Source organism: Musa acuminata, chromosome BXJ3-8 (assembly GCF_036884655.1).
Source record: "Musa acuminata AAA Group cultivar baxijiao chromosome BXJ3-8, Cavendish_Baxijiao_AAA, whole genome shotgun sequence".
Taxonomy (NCBI): Eukaryota; Viridiplantae; Streptophyta; class Magnoliopsida; order Zingiberales; family Musaceae; genus Musa; species Musa acuminata.
In genome coordinates, this window is record NC_088356.1 from 6359907 (window position 1) to 6368893 (window position 8987).

Sequence of the window (8987 nt, forward strand, 5' to 3'; positions counted from 1 at the left end):
CTCCAAAGTTGCCCCAAGGTTACAAAGGTTAGAAAGAGCAATTTCATCAAATTACTCTAGCCCTATCCGAATCCACTACAATCCTTCAAATGAGCGAGTAATGGCTCATTAATGCAAGAGTCAACCTTGCTCCTTAAGATAAGAAGTTAGAGTCTTTCTTTCCGAAATGAGCGGTGAAACTTGCTCTTCTCTTGCAAATATGGATCCCTTAGGGTTTTGCGAGAGAGAGAGAGAGAGCAAACGAGCGGTGATAAGAAAACCTTAAGGGAGAGGGTCCCAAGGGTGGCACTTACATTTGCAAAACGACAAAGATCCCAAATTAATGATCAGTCCAAAACAAATAGGCCCTTCTTACACGTACATACCCAACACTTATACAAATTACATATTTACTGTTTGAATATGTTTACATGAATTGAAAACCTTTCAAACCGCATCACTTCTAATATAGTTTATGATATCAAAATCATAGATTTTATAAAATAATTTTAAAAATAAATATATTTATTTATTTATTAGAAAATTATAGATTAAATAATCAATAAATTATATTGATCGCTCGGTGCAACGTAGTATCAAGTCAACAATCGGGTGAGCTATTGGGCCGGCCCACATTGTATAATCCTATATTTCATACATACAAACCTACAACTTAATTTGTAAATTAGTGATATTTTTTATAATATTTATCGATTGGAATAAAGCATTTGCGGAGATCCTAATATTTTGAACACAAAAAAGAAAATTTTTGTGACAACATTAGTGATAATATTGTGATTAATTCATAAATTTGAAGGATTTAGGATGAAAATCTAATGGCAAACCATGTTTTGGTATTTAAAAAATTAATTTAGTTCTAATTCATTCAGTAAATCATCTTTTAGTGGCATACATAAATATTTAGTGTACAAAATTTATAAGCAGCTGTTGTGGTGGAGGCATTGCATTCTTATTATATTTCCAAGTCTAGTAGTCATCAAATTTAGATGAATATCTTTAAACCATAATCTTATTTTGAGTGATAAGAGTCTAAGAAATGACGATCTATCCGTTAGATCCTCACTCTTTCTCTAGAGAATATTTTTGATGATATGAGTAGTTTTGTTAAGAGAATTATTTGACATCCGAGGAAATAAAAAGGCATAGCGCTAAGGATAAAATTATACCCACTAGCTTGAGAAAGTAGAGAACCGCTAACTTAGCTCTATTGTGATTTATGATAGCTTCGTAAGACGAAGCAAATAACTTAGTAGAGAAACAACAAGGAATTATTATTAATTTTTAAGATATCAAAAATATGCCTCGGTAATTGTACTTACGAAAGAAAATCTCGCATTTGCTTAGATTAATATTCTAAATCGTAAATTAGGACGGGTGTAAACTTACCTTAGAATTTTAATTGAAAAATAACTATTTGAAATAAAATTAGATGAGTATATAAACACAAGTGAGAAATGTAAATTAGAGATAAAGAGAGACAAAATTTATAATGGTTTAGTCTTATTAACTAACGTCTACTCTTAATTTCACTATCCTCGGGTCATTGATTTTCTTTAATAATTTTTTATTTTTTAAACAGGTAGATATCATCTATAACTTTTATAATGTTCTTGTTTTAATACTTAGGGAATAATCTTATATTCAATCTTATATAAAAATATTATACCATTTAGAATGATACGTTTTACTGAAAGAAGTGAGAAAAACTCAAATAAGACTCAAAGAGGAAGTTAAAATATTTTGCAAACCCAAAGATAAATGCTCTACTAGCAAGAGTCGAACACCATATATATAACCCCAAAAGACCTCGTAATTATAGCCAAAATATCATATATTTATGATTTTGGTATATTAGAGGTACCATCATTGACTTTGGTGGGTACCACTATAGTAAAGTTTGATACAACCTTTACTTTTGACAGTAGCAATAGTATTGCCACCATAGGTGGTGCCCTCACCAATAATATTAATAAAGTATTGATGTTATTGTCAATTGACTCAAGTGGTATCATTGCCCCTAATCATATTATTCTATGTGTAGCCTTTAAAAGGTCCAGCCCAATTTGAAGCTCAATAATTACCTCAACAAATGCGCTTTATTTTATATCAGTAACAATCTAACTCTTGTTGCATGTTGTTAAAGCTTTTGGTATATTGTTCAAACTTCTAATTTGTTGTCAAAACTTGCATGTTGTTGAAACGTTGTGTTATCGAATCTCCCAACACGTTACCTTATCCTTTAACATTATGTTTGATTTTTGACACGTCGATCAATTCTTCTACTTGATATTCAATTCCTTAGTTTGATGATCTTTTGTCACAATAATTGATTCTTTAGCTCAATGTTTGATTCTTTGACAGTTCAAAAATATAGATTATACTAATTAGTAACTATTTTATATGAAAATAATATTTAAATACCTAATACTTTCAAGCTTGTTATTTAGACTATCATATTTAGTAAGCAGTTTGGTAACTTTTCTCAATAAAAATTGTCACAACACAAAAGAACATGTCTTCTTATATTCAGTCAATGGTTCTTAGAATGTTAAAAAATGCAGGTACATTTAAAATTTTCTAAAAAACCAAATTAATAGATCTTTGCACTGTATCAATATCATCTATGAAACATATCTCCAAGACGTGGTAGTATATACCGATTCTCTGGAACCAAATATTTCGTGATTTGTTACATACGACATTGGAGGCTTACATTTTTTAGTTTCAGAAAAGCCTATAAGTATCATCTTTGTCTCCCCAACCTAACTCCACACCAACAACATGGCTCATAAAATGATACTCACTTACGTTCTTGTGGTGTTTTTAACACTATCTAAAGGGCTTGTTTGGGGGATTCGTTGGGTACCACCGTCTGCTCCGAGCCCACTCACTAATCCTTCCTCACATATTATGCATGAGTTTGGAGAGATGAGGGAATTAGTACCACCGTCTGCTCCGAGCCCACTCAATAATCCTTCCTCACATATTATGCATGAGTTTGGAGAGATGAGGGAATTAGTATCACCGTATGCTCCGAGCCCACTCATTAATCCTTCGGGAGAGATAAAGAGATCAATACTTATTGGTTCGAACTTAATCCATAATCCTTTTGAACAGAGCAAGGAATCAGTGCCTTCTGGTCCGGACCCAATCCATCATCATTCCGCTCCAAGCCCACTCATTAATCCCTCTGGAGAGATAAAGAGATCAATACTTATTGATTCGAATTTAATCCATAATCCTTTTGAACAGAGCAAGGAAACAGTGCCTTCTGGTCCGGACCCAATCCATCATCATTCCGCTCCGAGCCCACTCATTAATCCTTCTGGAGAGATAAAGAGATCAATACTTATTGGTTCGAATTTAATCCATAATCCTTTTGAACAGAGCAAGGAATCAGTGCCTTCTGGTCCGGACCCAATCCATCATCATTCCGCTCCGAGCCCACTCATTAATCCTTCTGGAGAGATAAAGAGATCAATACTTATTGGTTCGAATTTAATCCATAATCCTTTTGAACAGAGCAAGGAAACAATGCCTTCTGGTCCGGACCCAATCCATCATCATTCCGCTCCGAGCCCACTCATTAATCCTTCTGGAGAGATAAAGAGATCAATACTTATTGGTTCGAATTTAATCCATAATCCTTTTGAACAGAGCAAGGAATCAGTGCCTTCTGGTCCGGACCCAATCCATCATCATTCCGCTCCGAGCCCACTCATTAATCCTTCTGGAGAGATAAAGAGATCAATACTTATTGGTTCGAATTTAATCCATAATCCTTTTGAACAGAGCAAGGAATCAGTGCCTTCTGGTCCGGACCCAATCCATCATCATTCCGCTCCGAGCCCACTCATTAATCCTTCTAGAGAGATAAAGAGATCAATACTTATTGGTTCGAATTTAATCCATAATCCTTTTGAACAGAGCAAGGAAACAATGCCTTCTGGTCCGGACCCAATCCATCATCATTCCGCTCCGAGCCCACTCATTAATCCTTCTGGAGAGATAAAGAGATCAATACTTATTGGTTCGAATTTAATCCATAATCCTTTTGAACAGAGCAAGGAATCAGTGCCTTCTGGTCCGGACCCAATCCATCATCATTCCGCTCCGAGCCCACTCATTAATCCTTCTGGAGAGATAAAAGAGATCAATACTTATTGGTTCGAATTTAATCCATAATCCTTTTGAACAGAGCAAGGAAACAGTGCCTTCTGGTCCGGACCCAATCCATCATCATTCCGCTCCGAGCCCACTCATTAATCCTTCTGGAGAGATAAAGAGATCAATACTTATTGGTTCGAATTTAATCCATAATCCTTTTGAACAGAGCAAGGAATCAGTGCCTTCTGGTCCGGACCCAATCCATCATCATTCCGCTCCGAGCCCACTCATTAATCCTTCTGGAGAGATAAAGAGATCAATACTTATTGGTTCGAGTTTAATCCATAATCCTTTTGAACAGAGCAAGGAAACAGTACCTTCTGGTCCGGACCCAATCCATCATCCTTCCGGAGAGATCTAAAGGTCACTGATTTGGGTTCGAATTCCTTCGATAAATCCTTTTGAAGATAACAAGCAATCAGTTACTGCTTGAGGATTCGGAAGCACTGATGTATGCTTCTACATAAATATAATAAAATAAGTTGTTTTATATAGTGTGTCATTGACATGGTTTTATAGTTTGTTTCATATTATTAAAGTATATCAATTTAACATAACAAATAAATTGGTTTATTTTTGTTACCTCATCATTCTCTCATGATTTATAAAATGATTAAATTTCATACCACATCCATAGACATATTCTTATTATGATACTTTTAGGATATGTGAAACATCTATTAACATAAGTGCTTCCATAGTTAAATTTCTCCTCTAATGGAATTGTTTATTGTATTTAGACTACCATGCTTAGATGGAGCTAACATGTCAGCTATGTCATTTTTCTTTATTCTCGAGTTGGGGAGCTTAGTAAATTTAGGTCAAGAAGTAAGGCTTGATTTGTGTTGTTGTCCAAGTTGTGGGCTATAGGGTCTTCGGGGTTGGTGGGGATTGAGTTAACACTTAGATGGTGGTCAAGGCGCATTGTAGGTCAGAGTAGGCCGATAAGGTTGGACATAGTGGGGCACGGTGGGTCAACAAGGCTAGGCATGACGACACATGATGGGTTGACATGGTTGGGCATAGTGGCGCATGATGGACCACACGGTCAGGCATAGCGGTGAGGTCACATGCGGCACACGTTCCTACTCTTGGTGAGTGGGAAGATCTAGGTGGATCAAGGCATTATCTAACGAAGGATCATGCACTATACCCACCTGAAATTGAGTTCTCATGGAGAAGTCCTTAGCTTGCACATGGTCATTGCGTAGATCATGACAAATTCGATGAGATTTTCTTGATGATTTGAATGACCCTTAGGTCATCTAGATCATGCCACATGTCTTAGAGCTCTCTAGATTGTGCCTGCATACCCCTCCCCCCCTTCTTTGAGATGTTCGAGAGGTAAACGAGTGGCCAAGTAGCAGAAGCGCCAATCTCAGCCCTTCTAAATAGTGGCCTATAGCAATACTTGTTCCTCACATTTCATTGTGACTCGAACATCCTCGGACAATAGCCTTGGCTTTGATCACCCAGCTATCAAAGGTTCATAATGTCATTTTCAATATTTTTCCTCTAGCACCTCAGACTCGAATAAATCACCGATCCCATCACCACCCTCGGTGTCGGTAGCAAAGGTTTTATCCTCAGAAGGAGCTGAGTCGATCGCTCTAGTAGAGGCTGCTCCCTTAAAGTTGAATCTACCTTGTGATGTGGCTCCGATCACCTATGGTGGAGTCTTTCAACTTGAACTCCATAGAGTTGACCTTCGACTTGGAGACACTCCAAAAAAATTTATCGCATATCGATCGAGTTCGAGTTGATGCTTGCTCGGCCAGGTGACTGACCTTATGTGTCACACCACATGTTTTACACATGCATAGATGTATTAGAGGCGGGGCTTCGCTTTCCCCTTCATCTATTTTTTGTCGCTTTCAACTTTTGAAAGTTTTTGCTTGCTCAGATAATGTTAAATTCATGGTGATTTTTTTTTATGTTTGCTAGGGAATATAGAAGGCTCCGAATCTCCTTGACACTAACCCTTGTATTGGCCAACTATAGCCTATGCTTCAAGGGGGTTAGCATTATTCCTCTTCACCCGACTCTAATGTTAGTTTAAGGGGGATCTGACCTCTTGCAAGAGTTGGAAGAAGATGTTCTTTTTTGTTTCTTCGAAGAACTGATGGCTGATCAACTTGGATTGGTCTATCCGAAAATTCTCCAACGTTGCTCCAATGTTGCAAAGGTTAGAAAGAGAAATTTCATCAACATACTCTAGCCCTATCCGAGTCCACTACAATCCTTCAGATGAGTGAGTAATGGCTTGTTAATGCAGGACTCAACCTTGCTCCTTAGGATAAGAAGTTAAGAGTCTTTATTTTTTAAGGTTTACTTGGGATGCCTAAAACTTGCTCTTCTCTTGCAAATATGGATCCCTTAGGGTTTTGTAGGAGAGAGAACAAATAAGCAGTGACAAAAAAACCCTGAGGGAGAGGGTCCCAAGGGCAATACTTACATTTGCGAAACGAAGAAGATCCAAAATTAATGGCCAGTCCAAAACAAATAGGCCCTTCTTACACACACATACCCAATACTTATTTAAATTACATATTTGGTATTCGAATATGTTTAAAACCGTATTACTTCTAATTTAGTTTATGATGCCAAAATCATAGCTTTTATAAAATAATTTTTAAAATAAATATATTTATTTATTTATTAGAAATCTATAGATTAAAAAATTAATAAATTATATTGATCTCTCGGTGCAACGTAGTATCAAGTCAACAATCGGGTGAGCTATTGGGCCAGCTCACATTGTATAATCATATATTTCATACATACAAACCTATAACTTAATTCGTAATTTAGTGATAATTTTTATAATATTTATCGATTGGAATAAAGCATTTGCCGAGATCCTAAAATTTTCAACACAAAAAAGAAGAATTTTGGTACAGCATTAGTGATAATATTGTGATCAATTCATAAATTTAAAGGATTTAGGATGAAAATCTAACGGCAAACCATGTTTTGGTATTTAAAAAAATTAATTTAGTTCTAATTCATTCAATAAATCATCTTTTAGTAGTATACCTAAATATTTAAGGTACAAAATTTATAAGCAGTTGTTGTGGTGGAGGCATTGCATTCTTATTATATTTCCAAGTCTAGTAGTCATCAAATTTAGATGAATGTCTTTAACCAAAACCTTATTTTGAGTGATAAGAGTCTAAGAAATGTTGATCTATCCATTAGATCCTCACTCTTTCTCTAGAGAATATTTTTTGATGATATGAATAGTTTTGTTAAGAGAATTATTTGACATCCGAGGAAATAAAAAGACATAGCGCTAAGGATAAAATTATACCCACTGGCTTGAGAAAGTAGAGAACCGCTAACTTAGCTCTATTGTGATTTATGATCGCTTCGTAAGACGAAGCAAATAACTTATTAGAGAAACAACAGGGAATTATTATTAATTTTTAAGATATCACAAATATGCCTCGGTAATTGTTCTTAGGAAAGAAAATATCGTATTTGCTTAGATTAATATTCTGAATCGTAAATTAGGGCGGGTGTAAACTTAACTTAGAATTTTAATTGAAAAAATAATTATTTGAAATAAAATTAGATGAGTACATAAGCACAAGTGAGAAATGTAAATTGGAGATAAAGAGAGACAAAATTTATAATGATTTAATCTTTTTAACTCACGTCGGCTCCTAATTTCAATATCCTCGGGTCATCGACTTTTATTAATATTTTTTTTTTTAACAGGCGGATATCAACTATAACTTTTATAATGTTCTTATTTTAATATTTAGGGGAAAATCTTATATTCAATCTTATATAAAAACCTTATACCATTTAGAACGATAAGTTTTACTCAAAGAAGCGAGAAAAACTCAAATAAGACTCAAAGTGGGAGTTAAAATATTTTGCAAACTCAATGATAGGTGCTCTACTAGCAAGAGTCGAATCGAACACCATATTTATAACCTCAAAAGAACTCATAATTATAGCCAAAATATCATATATTTATGATTTTGGTATATTAGAGGTACCATCATTGACTTTGGTGGGTGCCACTATCGTAAAGTTTGATACAACCGACATTAGCAATAGTATTGCCACTATAGGTGGTGCCCTCACCAATAATACTAATAAAGTATTGATGTTATTGTCAATTGACTCAAGTGATACCATTGCCCTAGATCATATTATTCTACATATAGCCTTTTAAAGATCCAAATTTGGCCCAATTGGAAGCTCAATAATTACCTCGACAAGTGCGCTTTATTTTATATCAATAACAATCTAATTTGGATTCGAACAAAATCTTAATACATCAATAACTCTTGTTGCATTTTGTTGAAGTTTTCGGCATATTGTTCAAACTTCTAATTTAATGTCAAAACTTGGCATGTTGTTGAAACTTTCAGCATGTTATATTATCATATCTTCCAACACATTACCTTATCCTTAAACATTATGTTTGATTTTTGACATATCGATCGATTCTCCTACTTGATATCCAATTCCTTAGCTCGATGAAGTTTTAGCACAATAACTAATTCTTTGACTGAATGCTTGGGTTCGAAAATATAGATTATAATCATTGTTAGCTATTTTATATGAAAATAATATTTAAATACCTAATACTTTCAAGTTTGTTATTTAGAATATCATATTTAGTAAGCAATTCTTAACTTTTTCTCAATAAATGTAATGATCATCAACTTTTCTCGATAAAATCTTCACACGACAAAAGAGCGAGCTTGTCTTCCTATATTTAGTTAATTGTATTTGAATGTTCATAAATGCACATATCTCTATCCATCTAAAATGCATTCATGTATATTTAAAATTAAAAAAAA